This window comes from Lagopus muta, chromosome 9 (assembly GCF_023343835.1).
Source record: "Lagopus muta isolate bLagMut1 chromosome 9, bLagMut1 primary, whole genome shotgun sequence".
NCBI lineage: Eukaryota > Metazoa > Chordata > Aves > Galliformes > Phasianidae > Lagopus > Lagopus muta.
This window is the reverse complement of record NC_064441.1, coordinates 11,613,655-11,640,022: the sequence shown is the minus strand read 5'-3', so window position 1 is coordinate 11,640,022 and position 26,368 is coordinate 11,613,655. Positions and strand designations below refer to the sequence as shown.

General features: G+C 40.2%; 1 protein-coding gene and 1 long non-coding RNA gene across 5 annotated transcripts in view; one reads left to right on the top strand and one right to left on the bottom strand.

The window, feature by feature from the left end:
- The window catches only part of LOC125697884 (uncharacterized), a 142,267-nt gene that overhangs the window by 82,308 nt on the left and 33,591 nt on the right, over nt 1-26,368 (bottom strand). The gene's annotated exons all lie outside the window — the stretch shown is intronic.
- Nucleotides 21,246-26,368, top strand: part of AGTR1 (angiotensin II receptor type 1) — a 31,385-nt gene continuing 26,262 nt past the window's right edge. Inside the window, exons 1-3 of one of the 4 annotated variants that reach the window (XM_048955621.1) lie at nt 21,246-21,396; nt 24,086-24,201; nt 26,047-26,151. The gene's annotated coding sequence lies outside the window, so the exon portion shown is untranslated. Of the gene's footprint in view, nt 21,397-24,085; nt 24,202-24,442; nt 26,152-26,368 lie in introns of those variants that run through there. The other 3 variants (XM_048955622.1, XM_048955624.1, XM_048955623.1) reach the window with 3 other exon arrangements.

Below are 26,368 nucleotides of genomic sequence, written 5' to 3'. Positions count from 1 at the left end.
GGAGCTGATAAGAGAGCAACTCAGGAAAAAAACCAAAGATGTAGTTTCAAGTAGTGGGCAGTGTGGCATGGAAAGTGATTTTCACACAGTAAGGGAAGTATCAGTCTAACACCTGAAACAGCAAACACTTTCCAAGGACACAGGATGATGAAATAAAAGCAATGTTAAGAAATAAAAGGATGCTGTCTATCAAGTATCCATTCTTTTCATTTTTTCATTCAAAGATTGACTAGAAAGCCACAATCTAACAGTGCAACCAAGAAGTGACTAAACAAGATAAATGATTGAAAATTTACAAGAATATATCCTTTTCAGATTTTCCCAGATGTTTGCTACCTCCCAAGGCTGAAAACATAGGAAATTGTACTATAAACAGAATATTTGTCTGTTTCTTTTCAGTTAGCATCAGCGCAAAGCCACAGTTTTGATATATAACAATTAACACAGACAACATGATGTCATCCTGGACCAATTTCTAACATTACTGTCTAAGAAACATTTATTTCAGTATCTAAAAGAATCAGTAGAAATAACATAAGATAAGACCTTCAATCAAGAATTTTTTCCTCACACAAATATATAACTCAAGAGACTTAATTTCAATAGCATCCCCCAAAAAACATTTGTACAAACTTGTTTCCTTCTGGTAGGCATTCTAGAACAAGTTTTTCATTAGTCACCCCACATTTGCAACTCTCCAGATTTTATCAAAAGGTCTCATTAGTTTGGGTTTTTTGTGCCTTCTCATTCCAGTAAAAACAAATGGAAACACATCCTCACCTCTCCCTCTCCTGCATGACACTACATATATACTGTTATTTCATTTACATTTATAACAAAAAATGACAAGAGAACTGCCAGACCACCCTGTTCACAGACAATTTAAGTACATGCCCCAGAAGAAATGGCCATATGGGCACCTGCAGTTCTGTTTTCAAGTTTTTAAAACAGTCTTTGTTGATGAGTAACATTAGATAAAAAGCTGCTCACCTAAAATCACTGTGTCTGTAAAAGAGCTTGATGGCTTTATCAAAGCAGAATTTCTTTCTATTAAAGAGTCATTGAAAGTGTTTTCTCCGTTACTTAGTCTGAAGCATTGATTTCTGGAAGAAACAGTTAAAGCCAGTAACCCTAGTGCATCATTGTTCATCTGAAGTTATTAACAAGGACATTGACTTCACAATAAGTAACAGAAAATAACTGATGCTTTAATGATAATAGAGAAATCTATTGAAAATTGTTGACAATAGAGCATCATTTCTCTATTAGCTACTTCAAGGTTCCAGGAACTGATGGTTCTCCAAGAGGCTGACTCTTACCTTGCCTACCACTACTAAAAAAAAAAAAAAAAAAACACAACAATTTGCAGATAAAAGCCTTTACCCTATTACTGCAAAGTAAGCTGCAGTACCTCACATCTTTTCATTAATATAAATAAGCATGTAAAAATGAGAAGTCAAAAGCTTCATTTCAAGTCCAAGTTAGCTTCAAGGGGAGCATGCTGATGACGCCTTCTAACTTCAGCTACAAGAAATGCCATGCTTACAAATGAGAAAAACCTCCCCTGGTGTAAATATGGAGCACAACAGAGACTGTCTCATGAGACTAAATGCGTACAAATCTATGGGGCCATAAAACAATCCAAAGGGACCTGCATAGTCTGACAGAGCGAGCCTACATCAACATAACAAGACTCAAAAAGGCCAAGCACAAAGCATTGCTCTTGGGTTAAGGCAATCCCAGCTACAGATACAGACCAGGAGAAGAACTCTTTGAAAGCAGCCCTGCAGAGAAAGTCTTGGGGATTCTGGTAGATAAAAGCTTGATGTGAGCCAACAGCGTGCCCTTGGCTCAGAAGGCCAATATTATCCTGGGCTGCATCAAATGAGGGGAGGCCAGAAGGACAAGGGATGTCACTGTCCCCCTCCACTCTTGTGAGGCCTGATCTGGAGTACTGTTGGACACAAATGCAAGAAAGATGTAAACCTATTGGAGTAGGTCCAGAGGAGAACAACAAGGCCATTAAGGGGCTGGAGCACATCTGTTATGAAGAGAGCTTGAGGGAGTTAGAAGTGTTCAGGCTGGAGGAGAGAAAGCTCTGGAGAGACCTCACTGCAACCTTCCAGTAACTGAAGGGAGCTTATAAATGAGGCAGAGACTAACTTTTTACATGGTCTGATAGCGACTGGACAAGAGTTAATGGTTTTTAAACTAGAAGAGGGGACGTTTAGATTATATATTAGGAGGATTTTTTTTTTTACTCAGAAAGCAGTGAGATGCCAGCACAGGCTTCTGAGGGAAACTAGATGTCCTATCCACAGACATGTTCAAAGACAGGCTGGATGGGTCTTTGGACAACCTGATCTGGTGGGGGACAACCAGTGCACAGTAGGGGATTGGAACTACATGAACTTAAAGGTCTCTTCCAACCTAAGCCATTCTATGATTACTTATCCATTATAGCAACACTACCAATGCAAGGAGCCAGCAATAGGATTACATCATTATGCAGAGCATTAGTTATCATACAACCTGCTGCCACCAGGATTCTACTCCCCAAAACATACAGAAGAACGAAATACCTCCAAAGATAAGAAGAACTTTGTCAAGTCTTACCTAAATCTGACATCAAAGTTAGAAACAAACAATAAAACAAACTGCCTATAAACTTTACTTTGCTTAGGTTTTCCTTCCGAAAGTTTTCCAGTAATCGTCTCAACTGTCACACATCATTGATTTTACCAGGACCTACAGTTTTGCAGGTCTGGTTAAAAGCAATGTGTTTTCCAATACAATTGCTCCTCTAATCTTTGGGTTTTTTTTTTTTTTCATAGCTGGAAAGTGAAAAGGACAATAAAAAATAAAGCTAAAAGCATCTAAAATCTCATATATACACTTAGCTCCCCAGAACTTAGTCTAAGCTTTACAATACATAGAGGTGTAGTAGAAAGTATATATTCTGAAAAAAAGAGAAGACAGTTTCTCTACTTACACTCAAAGACTAATAAAGGATATCATCTTCACGGATGAATTGAATTATGAACAAAACTATGATGTTTATTTCCTCACTAACAGAAAAACGTATGAATAAACAATACAGTTATCTAGGAGAAGCTTCATTTTACAAGCACGTGTATGTTTCCCATATAGTCTCTTTCAAATTCATTGCTATATACAGCTACATTATCATTCATTTTATTGCTGACTCCTTTGTTTTTCCTCTCTCTCTCTGCCACCATTAAACTCTTATTTCCTTTCACCAACAATAAGTGTGAACTCCCAAAGGTAAAAGCTAACTACAGTGAACAATTTTGCCTTACAAAACATTCTGCCATTGAAGGATTTCTGGAGAGTACAAGGACTGTGAAACAAGCTTACCAAATGCATCATGGTTAACCAAGATCAGCTGTCCTACCAGCTGCCTTAATTTCAGTGCTCCTAGTACACCATCAGGTACTGCATGATCTAGCTCCGCTCACAACATCCAGACAGCCCAAGCTGCACAGTGCTCAATATTAGAGCTGCAGCCAGTCATATTTACAGCTTCCCAGTTTATTAATGAGCCAAAGCACATTAAAAAGCCAACAAATCACCATGCTAGGAGAAAGAAACCTACCTAACTGGATTGTATCTCCTCATCTCACTTCAGTCTTGACCTTCAGCTTTTGACATTTTTCACAGGTGGGGCAGACAGAAGTTAATTATTTCAAAGCTGCTTCCAATATTCAAGTATTTTTAATCATCTGCTCCCTCCATCAATCACAAGCACTGCAAGTGCCTTGAAGCCCTTTTCAAATTGATAATGCTTTTCAAAGAACGACTTGGAAAGGTTTTTTAGAGTAGATGTGCAACAGTTAGCCAAACATAACACACTAGCTGTGATTTGCAAACGACAGTTACAGATCAAAATACAAACATCTGCTAGCAAACTCAATCCAAACTCCTATATTCCTATCTAATTCAGATAACCCATTTCTTTTTAACCAGAAACATCCATTTTAACCTTGAATAAAACTATGCTCTGATCTTTCAAAGGGAGATAGGGCTTCTACAGACATGTAAAGACTGATTAGAATAACAAAATATACTTAAGCACCCGTTTCCACCCTAGTGGGCACTACAATAAGACAATCAGCGGAAGCGAGTTACATATCTTAAGCTGCAGGCATCAAAATTAATTATTTTACAGCAATGCATGACTCAAAAGGGACCACTGTAATTAGCATAATAAGCATTACTGCACATCGTGAATTTTATGCTTTTTTTTTCTTTAAGTTTATAAATCCCTTTTGGACATAATTGTTTTGTTATTGTTATTTGTAAGAAATAACAAACAAGGAATTTGAAATCTTATTAAAATGTATGCAATTAAACATGGACTGAAGTGTATATAATCCTCCCACAATTTCAGACTTTATGGACAATATCTATCATGCTAAGTCTTTAAGTATATTAATTGCATGGATTTCAAGTACCATTAACATTCATTCAATATTGTTATTCCAGAAAGCTTCCAGCTAGGATTAGGACCTTTTGGAAACAAAATTTAATTTGCAGAGAAGATAATCATAACACTTTAATCTATTTCAATGTATTAAAAATGAAAGGAAAAATCAGCTAATATTGTTTTTAAACACTGGAGACCTGGCCCACGGCTCACAGAAATTAAAACCAATCTCCCCATTTACAGCAGACTTTAGAGCAGCCCATAAATGAAATGGGGTGTAGTTCACTATGCTCCATGCTCACTGCTGTGGTGAGGCATGAGCTAATGCACCTTTTCATGCTCTCCTCACCTCAGCTGAGGCCCCTAACTAGGAGAGGGAGCAGATGCTGAGGTGGAAGCAGACAGCGCATTAATTGCCTCTTTTAGGATTAGCATGAAAGTGCGTGATGTATAATATTTAACCCCCACCCTCACAAAACACCCTCTGCTCCTGCAGCTTTTGATCAGCTACTAGCACACTGCACAACGATAGAAAAGAAGGATTTTGCCTTAAGCCAACACAACATTTATAATCATTTGACTTTGTATGGACAGCACAGTTTAATTTTGCTTCCGTTTTTGAACATGGTAGTTGTTTGCTTTCGCAAGTGCTACAAGGCAACATTAAGTTACTGGTACCAGATACCACATGCTTAATTACATCTCAGAGTCAATTTATGAAACAATTCGTTAATATATGGAAACCTTGTTGATGAGAGGGATGCTTTTTTAAAGGCAGTTCTGTGCACGGTCACTCTGAAACTTACGTACTCTCACAGAAATTTACATTATTTAACCTCACATTCCAGTACATTTTCCCCAACTGATTACTGCTCTCCTTCCCAATTTTCTTGGCATTTTGGTAGTCACAGTACCTGCAGCTTCCTTCCATAGACTGTTTCACAGCATTACAAGTACCTCTATAAACCATCATTTTCTACTCAGAACTTACTGAGTCAGAAGTGCACATTTTTTCCTACATTCAGATCTGATGCACAGCCTGATTAACATCAGTAAGTTCTCCAGAATCCCTAAATTCAGACAGAGGAAAGAGCAGTGAAGAGTTGTAACTGTCCACAAATTTAAGCATTAATTGAATCACCTTTTCAGAGAGGGGATGTACATACTGGAAATGTTGCCTGAAAGAAGGAAGGAAAATTCCAATGAGAATTTGACCTGACACTTACCATTGCTGAAACAACAGCTGATAACAGAAATCACACCAACTAATCACAGTGGTAGCATCTCTTTCCACATTAGCTGACACTGTCTGCCCATGAGCTGTTGCCATATCCATACAAGTTGTTCATACACACTGCTGATCTGCTCCTCGGGACTTGAGCATTTCTATGATCCAAAGCTGGAGGAAACCTTTTCAGTAATATCAGTGTGTTTTGGATAAACTTTTGAGCACCACATAAGGACAGAATGGACAGCTGCTGCCTCAAGACAGCCTAGGTGTAAAGTTCTCTTCCATAAAATCATACCAGTATCAATCTGGAAGGCAAGGTTCAGACTGGTGCCATAAACACATAAGCTGAGCAATCAAGGGATGTAAAACAGACTTTAACAGGTTTATGTGCAGCACATCTAGAACACTGTAACCAAAGGTTTGTTGCCTTTTTTTTTTTTAAGTAAAAAAAGAAAAAAGCGAACAGAAGACCCTCAGAAGACACATTTCATTCCATTTACACGAGAAGAAAGCAAACAAAGCACTGCTGATTACATGACACTTATCAAGGTGAGAGAACACAAGGAACATAAGCTTGACTGTAAATTTTAGTCCGCAAAACAAGCACACGTAGATTTGTCCAAAATAAAGCAGTAGAGAGTGCAGTGCATCTGGCTTATGGCAAACCTCACATCATAAGCGTCTCGGATAAATATCTGCTGACCAAATCCAGATTTGTTCAGGACTCTCCAAGCAAGAGCAGATTTGTTCAGAAGCAAACTTTATTGCATTAACTTGGATCTATTTTGAAATTTATTTGTAGCCTATATAAGGGATCCATGCACAAGAACTAGCAGAGTATTGCAATCCCTGCTCTCCTGCCTACCTGAGTAACAGCCATTAGCCACAAAGATAAAAGCAAGCTCTAAAAGGCTAAAATACAGGAGGTGAAAACTCCTGGACCTATTAAAATCGTTGGTAAATGTTAGGAAGGAACATGATTAGTCTGTTAAGAGAATGTACAGCCAAGCTTCCTCTGATAGGAAGGTTTGGACATTATGTAGCACCTTATATATTCCTCAATCACGTGGTTATCACTACACAGGTAGAACAAACTGCTAAAATGGCTGATAGAAAATGCTTGGATTTAGCCAATTTTTCTTGAGCTATCTTTCTGAAAAAACAACTAGAATTTATGTTCTTAATCACTAGCTCTACTTTAAGATTCCAGACACATAAGGGTTATAGTGCAATAACTTCATTAAAATAAAACCAAACCACAATAGCAATCACAGCACTTTTGATTAACGTCCTCATTTCTTAACGGGATCACCACTCCCACTTTCCTCCAAGTGCTCATGCACCTTTAAAATGTTTTTCTCATACAGATTGCACTTCAGGAAAGAGCTTCATTAGTTTTTGCAAGTCTGCCCTGAGTCTAAACAGCTTTACACCTGGCTGGGGGAGCCATTTTCACACACACAGAGCACAGTGAGTAGCACCAAACATTTGTCAGATATACATTTACCTTTCCTCCAACCTCCTTGTTTTTTGTTGGGTTTTTTACTTCTGTATTCCCCCCTCTAGAACTGATACTTCATAATCTCAACTTTTAGAAAGCCTGTTTCTTTTCAGTCTCTTAACATCCAAGTCGTGTTTTCTTTGCTTCCATCAGCAAATTTCTTGCAGCTGTGGCTTCTCTCCACCCAGCTGGAGTTCAGCCCACTCAAGCCCCCCATGAGATGGTGACTTGATCTGAACAGGTCCTTTTATTTTTTGTACTTCATTTCTGTTGTCAGAATAGACACTCATCTTGTTTCTCTTTTTTCTTCCCTTTCCACCTATTAACTCTTAAAGCAAGGCAGATGGCTGCACCTTGGCTGGCTTGCTGTAAACTACTCCTGTCACTTTCCTGTAGCCATATCAGCTGCATAAGAGTCATAATCATCTGACGTTCTATCCTCTCTACTCCTTCTCATAAAAGAACATTAATCAATTCTCTCTGCTATTTTTTAAGCATTCAGACCACACTGCTCTGTCACTTTCAAAAGAACGCAATTGTGCCCTGTGACCCCCAGCAGCTAGGACTCCTCCCACTGTGCAGCACAGCTTATCACACTCCATGTAAATCAGTCCTTTTGTGACTACTTATCAAAATAAAATTCAAGCATCCAGCTTGCCCAGGCAAAGGTTTCAGTAGTCAAATCCAAATACCCGATAAATCCTACCCATGACTGTAACATGATGGAAGGCACAGCAACAACAGCAGAGCAGCAAGGTCTTTAGCTACAGTAAGTGAGGACTTGCTCAAATTCAACTGCCGCAGAAACAAAGGAAAGAAGCTTCTTACCTTTGAACGGCCTAAAGCATGCAGACCTCCAGACGAGATCCCCTTGCCTCCCCCTGCCAACCCTTAAATGAGGTCTGGGAAGGGGTGCATCCTGGCTCCTCCCCTTCCATCACTCAGGTACATTGCATGCACCTGAGCTCCCTGGGTTGGCCCTGCCTTCCCACCAGGTGCTCAATCAGTGCCTCAAGCTGTGACTCAGCATTTCCACTACAGACTCTTACAGACGTTTAGCATTGCTTTGTCTAGTCAGTAGTGAGGGGAGAGAAGATTAACCTGCCTGCTCAAAGTCCGTGGTATTTGCCTCATCTTCCAAATCCTTCCTGTAACCTTTTATGCATTTAAAACATTTTTGTCCCCCAGTTGCCATCTCTGTGTCCTCTGGTTGTGTTTAAGCAAAACTGCCTGACAGCTCCGGATTTTTAAACAATTTTGCAGCTTGAAACAAAAACCTACTTCAAACAAAATGTGCCACGTGAATTACCTTTCTTATGTGACATCCGAGCTAAGTCAGTTCTCTAGTCACACCCCCACAGGATTAATTTGCAGCTCCATTGTGATGTTATCTCTTTTCATCTAAGCAGTTGGCCAGCAAACTAGTAAGGTGAGGCACCTTTAAAAACAACACTACAGGAACCTTCCACATTCTTTATAAAGCAGCATGTAAGGTGAACAAAAGAAAAAGATATACAGATCAACACAAACATATACACACACACAAAAAAGAAGCCAGAACAGTGATCTGTCAGCAATTGCAGGCATCCCAGAGACCACACAGAACAGCATGAAACAAATACGTACTGGTTCAGTTTTTCTTTCCAGAGATTCCTGCCACAAAAAATAGGAACATGCCATATTCATGTTTGTGCAACTTCTGTATTCTGAATTTAAGGAAATGGCAATTACATGTGACAGAATTTAGATGTCCAAAGGAGTGATGATTCTTTAAGCAGATATTCTTTTTAGCAATGTTTTGATAGTTTGGGGTTTTTTTTATCTTCATATTTTATTTCAGACCAATTATCACCACCTTTTTGTTTTTTAAAGACAAAATAATGTTTTAAATAAAATCCTGTTGCTATTTGTTTCTGCCAATTTTGTTCTACTAAATTCAGTTTTGCCTACAGCTGCATTTCAATTCTGACTTATGGCTTTCACTAGGCAAAAGCAGTTAAATCTCATGATACCACATTTACTTAACCTAAACAGAATTAAGAGTTTCCCTCAAAGCAAACTTGTTTCTTCTAGACTATAGACTATATTTCAGGTGATGGAGGAATGCCAAAAAAAAAAAAAAAAAAAAAAAAAAAGCAAGTCACAGATGAAAAAACTGAGATGGAGTGTTGTTCCACTGCATTTGCAAGCACTTGCTGTTTGAACAAGTCTCCCCTAAAAAAGGCTCAAAATGAATCTTAGAAAACTGGGGATAGAATGTTGTAAGCATTGGAGTGATTTCAGCAAAACAAAGGAAAAAAAATGGCAAAGGAGAGAAAAAAATAATCATAATTTCTAGTTTGTGGAGCCTCCTACCCAGGGCAGCCTGTTCCATCTCCCTCTGTAACCAGCTGTCCTAGTCTCTTTGTATAAGCTCCTTTCAATTACATCTTACCACAACTAGCTAAGCTCTCATTTTTACTCTGAGTTTCCCCAGTTCCAGAAATGCAGACATACATCACTACAAACAGGGAGAAACCTTCTGGATAGCACTTCTGTCCTTTCATTTTGCTCACGTTTTCCTTAAGCTCTGTATTTCTCAAAGGCAGCACATCCACAAGGGAGGGCACGTTGCCACTCAGCTGAAACAACACAAACTGCTTTCTTTTCATTTTCCCTAATTTAATCCATACACCTGGGGGCAATTCAAAAACACCTGACACTGGTATTTGGGTGTTCATTTTCAACCCGATCAGCCCTGAAACGCCGTTTGGCATTTGTTACTCTTTTCTCTCAGCTATAATACAGAAGAAAATGATGAGGAAAAAGAACTTGCATTAGAGTAATAGATCCCCATTCAACTTTAAGGCAATAGAGCTCCAAAGAATAACTGAAAAACACAAGGGACTATTTTACTGGCAGTCTGTGAAGATAGGCAGTAGTGATGTTCTTTCTTCTCTTTCATTTCCTCCTTATTATACTTTTCTACAATACTTTTGCTTTAATAAACTTTTCTACACAAAACAATGCACACAAGCAGAGGAGATCCCAAAACAATGCACAGAAGCAGACAAATCTTGCAAGACCTCCCTAAATGAAGAAAGGATAGGGAAGTGGTGCAAGGGAAGAAAAGTCAGAACATCCTTAAACTCTGACCTCTCTGAAGTGTTCGTAATGAAAATGAGACCTGCTAACGAGGTGCCAGAAAGCCCTGCTGCCAGCTCACTTCTCCACCTGCAATCCCGGTCAGTTTGCTACAGTTGTAACTTCTAAGAAAGCACCAGGTCCTTCCTAGGACCAGGCTTTTCCACCTGACTCCAAATCAGAGCTGGCTTTTCCTTCAGCACACCTACAGAAATAAATGGTTGAGCTAGAAAACAAGTACAGTATCTGAGAGACAGTATTGATACGTGTTGGCTCTAAACATTGGAACTAAGTACTGTGCTGATTTCATGTTGCTCAGATACAAGGAAAATTACCAAGAATTGCTGATTCTGTGAGCTGATAAAGAATTATTATATCAAATAGCTTCACTTTCCTGTATGGATTTTTTTTTTTTTCCTTAATCTAATACAAGAACAGAAGTTGTTTCTGGTCAAGTTGCACTAACGTTGAGGTAAATTTCTTGAGGTTATAGATCTGTATTCAAAACTAAAAATCAATCTAAACACTGCAGAAAAATACTAGTTCTTGAAAAAAGCGTGCAGGTTCCTCACGCCCATCAATTGTTTACTGCAATCTGAGCAATGACATGTACCTACCACTCCCAAACAAAGCTTCATAAGATAGTTCTAATTCACTACAGTTATTTCTTGCTTTGAAAGGACTTGGGTTTAGAATTGCACATCACAACAAGGAGTCAGTATCTTTTATGGCAGTTGTTCAGAGTATTCTGCATTCCTTCAGTGGGCATTTAGCAGCTCTTCCTTCAGACAAAAGTTATCCAAATCCTTACAGACTGGTCAGGAATACTCACTCCAGACTGAATAGGAATAGTGAACAAGTGAAATACAATCTCATTACCAGCCTCCTCTGAAAACTGATTTGAATGACTAAAAGTATTCATAAATACAGCCATGCTCCTGCTTACCTGCAGGAAGTATACATATTTCATCCAGTATGTTTCTAAAAGGACACGCGTGTGTCTTTGTGCTAGTATTTTGATTTTAGCAGTATTACAATATGTGAATATCATGTATTAGATGATTTCAACATCTAAGGACTGCATAACACAGAATGAGCCTGACCCTTTACATACAGAGGAGAAAATTAAGAACACAAGTCACCTGGATCAGGTTCATCCTCCTCCTAACCCAGGATCCTGCTATAAAAGTTAACTGCATGAAAATATATAAAACCATTCTTTGGATTAAAAAAAAAAAAGTAAAGATCATATCACATGCTCTTTTACCTATTCTTAGGTAAATATACAAAGAATATAAGCATATACAGACATATTTCTGTTCCTTTGTATGTACGCTAAGCAAGGCTTTAAGAAACCATCATTTATACTCCGGAACTCATATTTTCTAAGTATCAAAGAATCCTAAATGCTGCTACTGACTGGTGTTAAAGGCTTAATGACATAAATCCATTCAATAAACACACGTACACATACAAAAAAGCCTTGTAGCCATACTACTTTCCTGTTAGTGGGCTGTTGTTCTCATTCTCCTTTTTACCTAGTTCGCTTAATAAATCATTCCAGCCCACTGCAAATTAGCATCACAGCAAACAAGCTAAAACCATCTGAATTATGTACAAGCTAACATGTTCTCACCATTCATTAAGGTTTCCTTGGAACTAATTTTACTTTTTTGAAAAACAGGATAAACAACCCGGCTCCCAAACACAGTACAAACAGAAAACATCTGAAAGCTATGGAACAGGAGTGTCAAAGGTGCACCTCGCCCTGGCTGGGCTGACTGAGAGCACTAGGAGATAATGACTTAGTAATAGGGGGGAGAGTGTGCTCTAGTCAAAATTAAGTAAAGAAAGCAGCCTCCTAAATTAGGCCTTTAAAATATATGTAATCATATAAATAAATACGATGATTCTTGGGATCATTAAGAGACAACATTAGGAAAAAAAAATTACTGGGTCCTCTTGTATTTCATTAACCATGAAGAAAAACGGGTCCAAGGGGAGTAGTTACCTACATTAACTAACCTTAACCCCTCATTCTTTGCCCCATCAGTGCTTCCCCACATTTTTAATGCAGTACTTCAATATCTGGTGGTGGGGCAGAGATAAGCACAACAGAAGTATTTTCTCCCATCTATAGCCACACAGAGTCTTGCAAACGAGAGGGGAGCTCCTGTTCGTTCACCCAGGTGCCCTTCCAACTCTGCACCAGAGGGACTTCACAATGTATGTCAAATGCACAAATCTTTGGATATCTGTGCTGCATTTTTATACCTTCTGAATTCAGACCAAGCCCGAAGTTCTGGCTCCAATGGAAATACTCAAAACTGTTGGAGTGTTTGAAAACTACAAGCTGATCAAGACATTCAGTTTTTAGAAAAATGAATTTGCAAAACCAGTGTTGTTGAAGGGTTGTAACTTCCTTGCTGTTACAACCCTTCAACTGCACTGGTTTTGTAGAGGTGACTTTGTAGAGGCAATCTTGAGTGTCCCAGAAGAAGGTGATACAGCAAGGATACCTTCACGCTGTTCAGGGGAGTCAGAAAACTGTCAAGGACCTTCACAAAAGCACCAAGATCTTATCGATACAAGGTAATTAGTCAGAGTTCATATTTTATACTAGTCACATATGCTATGTAAACAAAGTGAAGTCTCTTTACATACACTACTAAAAGGGAAATTCTCATTAATGATCATTAATGAACAATGGTAGAATCATTCCAATCAGGTAAGTTGCTTCAATAAAGAAATGATGTACTTTTAAAGGTAAAAAATATTCCTTATTTTACATATTATCCTATATTACGCCACATTTTATTTTATAATTATTATAATACACAAGAGCTCTACATTATCACCTTCCAAATTAACCCAGTCCTTGCAGGCCAGTATTTTCCAAGGCAGCCCAGCTATTTGCCTAAGTTTGGGACAAACATACGTTTTGAAATGTGCAAAATGGTAGCTCCCACTCTCTATGAATGTGTACAGTGGGAACTGTATCTTTTTTTTTCTGTTCTAGGACAGTACACCCAGTCTATGCAGGTGTAAGTAGTGATGCAAGGCAACAAAATGCCAGGCTCTTCGGCTGCAGTTCCTACACAGTTTTCAGTACCATACTGGGTTTTTCAACTAGATTTTCACAGATGTGACAGACATGTGAGGAAGGATTACTTCTGCAGTAGAAAACTCAGAAACTTGCACTTATTTTAAGTAATATCAAGCTGACAAGTAATGGAATTTAGCTATTTCTTATCTTATTTCACAGAATTCTTACTTTCAATAATTTAACTAGATCGTACTGATTCTCAGATCACAATGGTGTACAGACAGCACTGCTCTCGGCATGAGACAGCAGGATGTCCAGCAAGTTACTGAGCAATTAAGTGGCTGAACTCCCCAGTGGATGACGGTAGCTACTTCTGCCCTGTCCAGTTTTATCCCACAGAAATCGGGAAGGGTTGGGCTGATAACTGGTAAGTGCCTGGAACACAGGGTGTTCAGCCACAACTATGACAGTCATCATCCTTGCTCTTAAATACTCTGATAAGGAAAAAAAAAAAAAGGTTTTGTGTCAAGAACCAAAAGAGGTTCTTTAACAGCCCCATGTTTTTAAAATACCATCTTTTACTCTACTATTGTTTGAATTTCTTACTCAGAAGCAGCAAAAATTTCCTGTAGTATAAAACAGTGTTTCCTACAAGCAATCTGCACAAAGAAAATTCATCTTTATGTAATTCTGTTTAGTTCAAACAGCACAGAAAATAATGTTAAGGGGGTCTTCTAGGTGTGGCTCTCTGCAAATTAAAAATTTTCAGAGTAAAATTGAGTTCTAAGCCTTTCCATAGTTAGGAGAGGTTTTTTACACAGTAATTATCGCTGATAACACTGCACCCTCTCCATTAAATTTTAATCTCAGTGATTAGGTGCAACAAGAATTGGAGGCCAACTCCAACGCTAATCTTTGCTTCTTCTGTCATTCCGAAGTATAAATGTGTTTTCATGAATATGTACTGTTTTTAAGTTTACCACAATGGGAAGTCTTGTTTGTTGTTTTGAAAAAAAAAAAAACATTTTAAAAATTACTAATTACTCATTAGTCCAAACCCATTTTTCAGGGACGATTAAGCCATGCAAACAACAGCTTTCTTCCCCATAACCACAGCCTTTTCCAGAAACTGGTAATTTTATGATGAGTTAGAAATTAAACGGGATATTTCTTAGGACCTATAAGAGCAGTAAATCATTAACATGCTGACAGCAGGTTTCCAACTATCCTTTTCTAGTGCACAACTAAAGAACCAGACATACTCCGAAATTGCTACCGATGTTAAAGCTTAGATTTCTCCATTTCCATATTTAGTATGCTCCTTTCAAATCTTAACTCATATCTATGTTGAACATCATTTTTACATTAAGTTTCCTTCAATAAGGTGAATTTACTCAAAGAAAGAGTAAACAAATGGCTAAAATGTGCTCTTCTGTTAACAGAACTCAATTCAGTTCACACGTAGTATCGCATACTGAGAATAAATCCCACAACCTCTCCAAACCACTGCTTCCAGCCCGAAGGAATTTAAACTTATTTCCTTCTGCAGGAACACTTCTTGGCTTAAATTCTGCCCTTCTCTCATCTAAAACATAAATTATGCCAATGGCATATTGTGTAGTGATTGAAATAGGGTCTGAAATAGACATGAGAATAATTGATAAATCTGAGTCACTCTTCAAAGGCTTTTAAATCTTTTTCGCATTCAGCGTTCACTGTTTCATGTGCTGCATTTTGTAGAAAAACCTTACTTTGAATGATATGATCTGTGCAATTTTGTTTTTATGGCATGTAGCATTTTAGAAAACATTTAAAGTATGTTTTGCTGACAGTTCACAGAAAGAACATTGGCATGATCATGTGGAATGGGTGAACGTCCATAGGGACAAATAAAAATAATGAAGCCAAGCTGCACAATGTATGCGCCTGCATGAAAAAGTAAGTCCTGTGAGTCTGAGCGGAAAAGACTGATTTACAGAAGTGTAGCAACACATTTGAACAAATAAAGGGCTCCAAATACCATCTCCTCAAAAACAGAACATTTTTACCAGAGTAAAATTTCTGTGGGGCTCTCAAAAGATGCCTTGTCTTGGCCTTCCCTGCCCAGTCAGGTGGAAGGCAGCAAGAATAGAAGGTTCCTTATCAAGACTGTACTTCATTCATTTAAACAAACACCAGATTTTTGACATGAATAACAAAAACAAATAAGGAAGATAAAGAAAAGTAATACAGGAAGGAAACACATCCTGCAGTTAAAATATCTTCATTCCTACCCACTTCAGTATTAACATAAATCATGAGTCTAGCAAACCAGAGCCAGTTTTACATCCTCCTTGGTCACAAACCACGTGAGAAGAGTGGTATCTGGTTTTTGGAGCTGCCAACCCTGCACCAGCTCCTGCAGCTGTGCAGAACTGTGCAGTGCTGGAGCAGCAGATCCAGGCTTCCTACATTCTATTCACACCCAGCACAGTTGGCCCCTGCGTGCACTCAGTGGCCAGCCAGCATCAGAGCTCTGTCAGGCAAGAGCAGCTACAGAAATGAGGAAAGAGCATGTGTTCGTTGAATAGTACCTTATTTCAACATTGCTGACCAAGAACATGAACTTCATGTCACAAACCCTTAAGAAGCAACTGCAGAGCAGAATGAGCTCAGTTTAGGGAGCCCAGCCCAGCCTTGACTGTTGCCTTGTCAGCATCTGGGCTCCTCTGGCTCAGATCTTGCTTCCCAGCAGTGAGCACCCAAGCACCCAACACTTGCTGCTGAGGTAGGTCCCAGTTTCAGAAAGACATCTCTACCTCTTTCTGTTCCTAGGTCTGTAAAAAACAACAGGGCTCTGCCACCTCAGCATCCTACAGATTGTCTCAGTCCTCTGGAAGCCCTGAGATTTGAAGGAGGACAAGAAGTTTGCATTGAGGCAAGCGACCTCCTTCTGCTGCAGAAAGAACTTTGGGAGAAGGACCAGAGTTCTGCAATACTCTGGTGACCTGACAGTTTCATCAAACACAGATTTACTCTGGGCACAAAGAAAAGTCTAAGTTTCCATGCCACCCCTGCCCATAGTGCCATCTAATATTCTATGGCAGTGCTCAAGTCCAGCTTGGATAGGGCTATGAGCAACCTGGTCTGTCCTTGTCCAAGGCAGGGTTTGAACTTGCTGTTTAAGATGTTTAAGGTCCCTTCCTACCTAATGATTACTTCTCCAATAGCAGTGGCAGCACCCTGGCCACATGGCACTTGATGTACACCCACAACTCTTCCGCCCTTGATGCCCCCTGAATTGCAACCCCTGCACCCCTGCCCATTACACATTATATCTGTCTCTAAACTCAATAGTCCAAACCCTCAAAGCAGTTACTGTTATTAAACTAACAACCTGGCAAAATCCCATCTAGATAGAAAAAATAAGTACATCATCACAGTATTTTATAAGCTTTAAAAAAAAGATGCCCACTTCCTGGAGACATTCAAGGCTAGGTTGAATGGTACCTTGAGTTGCCTGATCTGCTGGGGGTCAACCAGCCTATGGTGGTGGGTTGGAACTTTCAGGTCTTTAAGGTCCCTTTCGACCCAAGCCATTCTGGGATGCTATGACTCTAAGATGTTACACACTTTCAATCCATTTCAGCTTCCTACATTCACAGTAGAAGTTAATTTAATTAATTTTAAAAAAATCTACAACTGATCTCCCAAACCAAAACCAGTTAAACTCTAGCGTTAAGAAAACATTGAGTTTTGAAACAGTAGCTTCCTTGGAGTCTTCACATTTTTCAGTCTCCCTTTTTCAGTACTCCACAATGATTATAGGAGATACAATTAAAGCATACAGCTGAGATTGACTAGAAGCTAAAGCGTATAGTTTCCTGGAAAGAGATTAACTATCTTAATTATTCAAGGACCTCGTAATAAAAAAATAATAATAATGTAAATTTCCATAGCTCTGGACAGGCAAACCTTGCGGATATTAGCAGCACTGCTGTTCAAAAGTTTATATAAATGACCTCTATCTCTGGTCCCAAAAGACACTTCTGCCTCTCCCACTCTCTCACTGTCTGCCATATATGAATACATACTGCCCCAAGCAGAGGCTTCTAGACTTAGCAAAACCTTATGATCTCCAACAGTCTCACACAAAGAATGGATGACAGCACCAACATACATTCCTGTTCCTAAAAGATGACCACTAACATTCCTTGTGCATCTGTACAGATCTGGGATCAAGAGGAGAACAGCAAGACTCACTGTGTTTATCTTTTCTTCAAAAAAATTTTTTTTAATCTTTCCCATTAACTTTCAGTTGTGATAAATAGCAAGGGAACACACACTGAAAACGCAGTTCCTTGACAAAAGAAAATTACAACTTCTAAATAATAGATGCAGCAACTCGGGATCAATTCCTGGCCCCTCTTCTGAGGAAATGTTTAGATTTGAAAACAGGATGTGACTGAAAAACTCATAATGGTAAAAGGAGTGTCCATGGGTGAGAAGTGTTCCTAAAAAAGTGTTTGCAAACCCTCAGTGTACTCAGATCATCTTGCTACCAGAACACACAGCGGTTTCTGGTACAGCAGAAGATCTACGTCTGAATTACTTGCTTTCTGTAGAGCTATATTCTATGTGCAAAAGCACAATCAATTCCCTGAAATAAGCAACACAGGGAAAACAAATCAGAAATACATATAAAACAAATCAGAAATACATATAAAAGAGTACAGTGAGTAGAAGCAACCTCACCAACCTCACAGGACAGGACAAGGGGATCTACGTATGGAACATCAGCTCTCAACAAAGAAAATTATTTTCAACTTCTCATTATTGTATTTTTTAAAAAATGTATGAAGATGTGAAGAAGCCCACGCTACTAAAAGATTCAGATTCAAGACGTTGCAGTCATATTACTAAAAACTGGAGGCTTTTAAAGGAACGCTATTTTGTGGTACAAGTAAAGAAGAGTTTTAAACAATTTATTCTCAGTACAGTACCAGTGATCTTAATAAATATTGCAACTGGAAGAGGTATCCAGTAACCTTTGTAATGAGAGCTGTTTGATCTAACACAAGGAGTGAAATAAAGCCAGCTCCCTAAAGCCTCTTCTGCATCTCAATCCATTCTGGTAGGAAGAAGGCTCTTTATTTATGGCAGTTCAATGAAAACTGAATTCCAGTCATCAAATCTATTATTCACTGGATGTTCCTTAAAGACATATTTTTATATATATAGCAAGCACATGTTTCAGTACTCATCATATTAAAATCCTGTTACTAAGGTTCTACACACAAAACTCCTGGTAATGAGGAGATTCTCCCTAATTTACACAAAATTGCATCTTGTATCATGAGAATATCCTCCAGAGGTGAAATAAACAAAGACCCACATTGAATTTTACAGGCATCTTTTTAAAAAAATCTTATTTTATTCCAGTAGAAGTACAGTGATCATCTACTTTCTCCATGGCTTTCGGAAAGCACAAGGATCACAGGATCACAGAATCACAGAATCGTAGGGGTTGGAAGGGACCTCCGGAGATCATCGAGTCCAACCCCCCTGCCAAAGCAGGTTCCCTACAGCAGGTCGCACAGGTAGGCATCCAGGCAGGTCTTGAACATCTCCAGAGAAGGAGACTCCACCACCTCCCTGGGCAGCCTGTTCCAGTGCTCCGTCACCTCACTGTAAAGAAGTTCTTGCGCATGTTTGTGCAGAACTTCCTATGCTGCAGTTTCCAGCCGTTTCCCCTTGTCCTGTCTCCACTCACCACTGAAAAGAGTCCGGCCTCGCCATTCTGCCCCCCACACCTTAGATATTTATAGACCTGGATCAGGTCCCCTCTCAGTCTTCTTTTCTCAAGGCTGAACAGACCCAGTTCACTCAGCCTTTCCTCATAGGAGAGATGCTCCAGGCCCCTCACCATCTTTGTGGCCCTCCACTGGACTCTTTCCAAGAGATCCCTGTCCTTTTTGTACTGGGGAGCCCAGAACTGGACGCAGTACTCCAGATGAGGCCTCATCAGGGCAGAGTAGAGGGGGGGGATCACCTCCCTCGACCTGCTGGCCACGCTCTTTTTAATGCACCCCAGGATGCCACTGGCCCTCTTGGCCACAAGGGCACACTACTGGCTCATGGCCAACCTGTCGTCCGCCAGGACACCCAGGTCCCTCTCCGCAGAGCTCCCCTCCAGCAGGTCATCCCCCAACCTGTATTGATGGAAGGTAACAAAGGGTACGACTGGTCCAAGGCAGTCATTCACACATCCAGGGGCATTTTGTGACTCAGAGTCGACGGGGTTTGATACCAGCATTTGGATTTGGATTCTGTTCCTTCAGCTTAACTTTAGGAGAACTGAAAGATCACTTGAGGACAATCTCCTGTAAGCAACACCTTACAGAGATCTCCTCCCTACCAGTTCCATCCAGCAGGGTGGACTGAGACAGAAGTGTGCCTGTTACCCTAGCAATATCTGCCAAATTCATCTATACTCAGTAGAATTGTGTAATCAGTCACATATGTACAAAGAAACATTTGGATCAAATAAACGTGTCCCACATGTCAGGAGACCCACACAACACAACCAATAACGTATATGGGAATAAAGAGCAAACAGCGTTAGCTGGCTTCAGGGACTGCAAAGGCCTGAACAATACTTACTGGCAGTAGCTTCCAGTCCCCATAATAGTAAAGCTGTGAACACACACACAGTTCATCATTAGATAATATCTCAGCACGATCTCCTCAGAGAGGAAGCCAATTACAAACTCCCCAAGTGGCAGGAGGGCAGCAAGCAGCCAATACAGACTGCTTCGATCCTGACTGGTGCTGTGATGAAAAGGCAGATTTTTTTTCTTGACGTGACACAAACAAGATGAGGGCAAAGGACTATGTCACTGGTGAATTTGTATCTCCATGATCCAGCAGAGACAGCCTGGAACAATTAAATTCATGCAATACACTTTGCTTCTCTATCGGAACCTCTGTTTCTGCTAGCAGATTTTTAAAACCAGATTATAACCAGACAGTTCCTTACTGATTATTCCTGTGCAGATGTTAAAGAGCAATTACTATTCTAGCTAAAGTTGTTGTTATTGCAAGATCCAAATGTTTTCTCACGATGTACCGCCTTCTAGCACTAAGATTGCTGTAGGTCCTAATTACTCTTAGCCACAGCCAAGTTACACTGCCAGCTCATCCTAGGTCACTGTGTCTTCCTTAAGTGGGCTATCAAAAACACACTCGCTGTAAAAAAGATTACAAAGCAATTTGCAATGTGCAGGTCCCATTGGAAGCATTAGCTCTCTCCATAACGACGGGCAGAGGACTTTAAAATAAAACAGAACTTGGGAAATGCTGTTCCTAGTGAGCATATCAGCCTCAGAAACACTGCCTGGGAAAGGGAGCTCCCTATCCTGTTCACCACATCCAGGTTTAGAAAAAGAGAAACAAACGATCACGCACACTCCCTTAGGAAATCCTTAGGATGTGTGCCCTGAGCGGGTCAACAGACTTGTCTCCTCCTTCCCTTTACTCCCACAGAATTAAGTTTGACATTTATTGTATTCATATCGCAGCCTCACTAGTGATGATCGGATCGCTTCAGGTTCGCTCACACAGCCCGTGGAATTCTTAGAGAAACTGGAAGCGTTTGCACGGCGCTCTCGAGCTCTCCTTCAGACAGCCGCGGTCAAACTCACGAGCACGCTTCCGTGGCACTGCTCACAGCCCAGAGCCCAGCCAAGCCGTGCCCCGGCATTCCGGGCACTCCGCAGCGGGCAGGGCGGGAGGGATGGGGGGAGTGGGAGGGAGATGGGTCAGAGGGAGGATGTCCCGGGAGATGGGTGGGAGAGACAGCGGGCGAGCTGGGCTGGGCTGCAACGCCCCCCGCTATAAACGGAGGGGCCGGGTAGCAGAGCGAGAGGAGCGGCGCGGCCGGGGAGGGAGAGCCCAGCGAGACCCGAGGAGAGCAGCCCGGCGCCGTGCCAGAGCCGACGGGGCTGAGCCGCCCGCTCGTCGGCGTGCCCGTGCGGGGCTACGGCGGTGCACGGCCTCCGCCGAGCCAGGTAAGAGGGGCCCCGACCGCGGCTGTGCAGAGAGAGCTCGGCCGGGAGGGCGCTGCCGGGCCCCAGGGGGCAGGAAGGCGGCTGTGGCTGGTGAAGTAGGGTCGGGTCCGGCTGCGTTTGGGCATGGGTAGGATGGAGTTGGCAGAGGAAGCACCTTATCCTGGCAAAACGCAGGCTTTTAAATCCCGCGCCCTACCTTACCCACCGAGAACCACTTGTTAAGCCGACATGTACTTGTTTTGGAGACGGACAGACGTCCCTCACGTTCACAGCCTGCCACGTGCATCAGCTCTCCTGTCTTTGTCATCTGCCTGAAGATAAAGCCGAGGCACCCTCTGCCAGATGGCACCAGCCAGGCACTTCCCAGCAGCCAGCCCTCCTACCCCTAGGCATAGGCAGATGAGAACTTAAAGCATTTTTTTAGTGTTGAAATCTATGATGTAAGCTAACCAAAAATCAGCAAAGGCAGTGCCGAACATTTTCTAGACTTCCGCAAATATGTTTCTTTTCAGAAAAGAAAAAGAAACAAATAAGCCAGACAGTACAACTTCTACCAGTTAGCAACTAGTGCTGGTTTCATCAAAACTGAAGTAGCATGCAGTTCTCCATAACCAGACTTAGACCTCACTCCTACTTCCGAGCACAGCTTTGATTCTTAAAACTGAATACAGAACGTCCTTCAACATCAACGGGTGAAATTCTGTAACACTTACTGCCTCCTACTCTCCCTACGTTAAAACACCAGTCATTTATTGATATTGGAGCTCTTATTATTCCAATCAAATCCACCAATCAGATCGCGGTATGGACAAGCACTAACTTTTCAGGATTTAATTTTGCTAATTTTTATATTTCTACAAACACACTGGAGTTAATGAGTTGTATGGCAATAAGTGACAGCAGGATTCTGTCCAGAGCTTGCTACAGTTCACTGTAAATTTCCATCCATTAGTGTCTGTACTTGTTTTGACTGTTGTGTTACACAGCACGGAGCAGTGTAGTAAACAGACTCAGGCAAATTAAAGCCCCCAAAAGGGATTATGTTTTTGTTTAGTTGGTGGCGAGGAGCAGGAGGAGAGGGGGCTGTCATACCTTTTCACCTTCGCCACTAACATGATTAGATTTTTGCCTGAGCAAGAAGGACTAAGTATGGCCTGGAGCAGGTAATTACCATGGTGATCTAGAAGGGCTCTTTCCGCTCTGTCTGACAAATGTTTCACACTCCTGACTGCGTCAGTCCCTTTTGCTTGTTGCCGTCATAATCTTTTATAGTATCTTTCAAAAAATATGAAGTGTCTACAGATTAAGTTTTCATTCATTTATTAAGAATTTTAACTGTGTGCCTTTCCATCAAGAACATAGCATTTCTGTTGCTTTTCCCTATTACTTGAACTGCAGAGCAGAGAAATCTCAGTTATTTCTCTGATGCCCTCTCTAGTTTATGTTGCTAGACAGAGAAATAAAGAGGTTGAGTACAATAAGAGATGGAAGGCATGTTTATCATGAAATCAGTCTCATTCTCTCCTTACTTTTAGCAAGATAGTAGTTGGAAAGAGTTAATTTTTGTACTGGAGGAAAGCAAAAGTAGAACTATTTCCTGCCTTATTGCTTGGAAAATGTACCTTGCTTGAGTTGGACGGCATATGTGTAATGCAATTAGAAGTTACTGGCTTAAAATACAATAATTGCCAGCCTGAAACTCAGTGCAGCAGAAGTGAGGATAGTGCTGCCTTCCAGTTTAAAATGTCACAATTCCACAACCTGCTGAGAACAAGATGCCAAATTTGCATGTGCTACCTGCTGAATATTATAATCTTTAGTTTGGATCAATGTCTAAAAGTATCTGGAAACGCATCTTTTTGCTACTGGTTGTAGCACTGCAGAAGCTGAGACATGCTGAACAAAGATAGTGACTTATTTACACTTGTAGAATAATTCTGCTGAAACATAGGGGCTGTGTTTACAATCATGCGGATAGGAGTTGGAGAGCCTCACATGAAAATTTGATAGTGAGTAGTCAATGCATCTTTATTACTGCTATTTCTTATTCTCTTTTCTATAAAGGAATACATCTAGGGAGTCTACTTGCACTTCCTGTGGTTCTTCATTACGGCTCTGCTTATTAATGTGGTAGTTTAAAGCTGCCATGAAGTACAAACTGCTATTACACTGTCCCAGTTAAACTTTTTATGCAGAGTTATAATCTTGGATGAAAATGTTTTAAACAGTCACAAATTACTTGTACTTGATCACTTTCTCATCTTATCCTTGGACCTTCCTATTATCCAGAAGTTACTAATATGAGGAGTATTCACAAACTGTCTTAGGACCGTTGCTGCCCATGTTTTAGGGCATCTAAGCACGCTGTGAGAACCACCCAGTTGTTTCTTAATACCTGGCACATCTCTGTCCTACACTTCAACTGTCCTTTTCTCTCTTGGGAACTTCATAAGAGCATAAGTTTTGTCATGAGTTGGATAGTAGACATGGATATTTGTGCATTATTTTAATCAACTACTGTGACTCTCTCTACTTGGTTGATATTGTGCTTTTTTTTTTCTATTCTATTCTTTAGAGGTGAAATAAACTAAAATTATATCTCAATATATTACACATAAAGCTGAACTGGGGAAATGGGCTATTAAGGGTAGACCTACTTAGGCAGTCCACTCTCACCTGTCTGCAACAGGAATATTGGCAACTAAGCACCATATCTACTCTGGCAACCAAAATGCTAACCTGAAGAGGTCTGAACAACAGCAATAACCCCAACACCCAAAGCTGTAACGAAGAGAGCTTGGGCAGGTAAGTGAAACAGCACAGACAGAATGGAGACTGCTTATTTAGTGGGGAACTGGATCATACTTATTCCAACAAATGACAGAGCATAGAGGAAAAGAGGAAGTGAAATAAGCGCCAGCATTATGTCATCCTGATTCCAATGCAAGCTAAAGATTAATTTCACATCAGACCCCTGGCAAATTCTTACACCTTCATTTTAAGCCATCATCTCTCTCCGGAGAGTATAATCTCAAAATTCTTTCAGACTTGCAAGCCTGATAAGGCTTACAGTTGTGAGAGCTGGAACATGGTATAACCCGGTCACTACAGGCTCATAACAGTCTTTTTGTGTTGTTTAACTAATCCAGGCTTTCAGTACCCTCACTGCAATTTTAAGCCTTACCTGGCATCCTGCTGATGTCTGCACCTCATGTTCTCAGTTGTGCAACAATTCTATTAGAAATACACTGGCCCTTTGTACTTACATTGTGTTCTGCCATATGTTCCTTTCAAATTTTAATTAGCAATTTTGCTGCATTCTTGGGTAGTAGTTCTGATTTTCTGACAGTTTCTCCCTCAGGAATCTATACTATTTTTAAGAAATCAGCCTCTGCATTGCTAGGATCAAGTTTGAGAACCTAGGAGAGAGGAGTGCACAGCATCACAGAGACATGTTAAATACTTCGTAGAATTCTGAAGACGGATGGAAAATATGTATTGCTTATCAAAAGAAGGGAAAATGAAGGGAAGACATTTTCTTCTTTCTTACTCTTGTATGGTTAGTATATGTCAGGCTAACAGGTATAAAAGGGTTGCACTTAGTGAGAATTGAACCTAGCTAGTTATGAAGGCATGCAGACAGGTTATATTCTAAAGGTGTGATATTATTTCATAGGTGAATCAGAGAGCAGTTCTAGCATTAAAATTTTACACCAAGTTGAACATTTTGCATGTAGACACTAGCTCAAATACATTGGAGTTTTAAACAGACACAGAAGGATTTACACTTCAAGTGTAAAGGTGCACGGCCCTCAAACAGGAGGTCCAAACACTGCATCCTAAAGGTCAAAAAGGTTCCAGTGAAGATGTTTTTCCATATGCTTTTCCTATTGCACAGAAAATTACTAATCTTGTTGTTTTGTGCCACCTCCTTCTGGTCTTAAAACCCTGCAGTGAAAGCAAGCCAGTAAGCTTTTGCTAACCACAGTATTTAAATGCAATTTTTATCAACAAATGTGTCACTTAAAATCACTTTCACCAATAAAGTCATTGTACTCAGAACACTTATACCATTTTATATGCCATCTTCTAAGACTTATCCTTTGCCCCCCTCCAAAAAAAAAAAAAATTGACAGATGTTCTCTAGAATGTGTTGTTTTTGGAACATTTGGGGGAATTTAACAAATCTGACAAATAAACACAAGAAGTTATGATATCTGCACTTTTTCTTACCTGCACTGTAACAAGCAAGTGAAAAGAGGTGATCTTAACTGTAAATCCTAACAGTTGTGATTGAGACAAAGTGCACATGAAATAAAATAGCTGGTCTAATGATTTACTGACTTATCCTCAGATAAATGATGGATTAGACTAAAATTACTTGGAGCTTTCAACTGAATTGCAACTAAGGGTAGGAAAATACCATGCTTAGAATGACATGCTGTTAACTATTCTCTGTTGCACCATCATCTGACAGAACTACAGATTTGGGGCTGTTAGGCATCTTTCTCAATTTTCATTCTATTTGGTTTTTGCTTGATAGCAAAACTGTCCAGGTCTCCACTATATAACAACACTAGCTAGAATGCATGGTTACTATTTGTGGTGTTTATCTGCTTTTATTGTAGCTGAGTAGCATTTCTCTTATAGGCACAGAAAATGGGTAATAACTGAAGACTACCTCTCAGCAGGAAAGTGAGATCAGATTGGCAACGAATGGCGTGATTGAAGACAAAAAGCCAGCTTCCGCACAAGGTAACATTGGCAGTATCTAAAGAAACTGGTACTGAATTTGGGCAGGGGCAACGTTTAGACAGTATTTCACTGTCTGAGGTAAAGGCTAATATTAGAGTTAAGGCCAGAACAAAGAGTGATTTAACCAAATGCTTGTTTTCAGCTAAATCATCCGTTCCTGTATTTCTGGGTCATACCAATTTGACAAATTCTGATCAATAGCTGGCTAGTGGAGTCT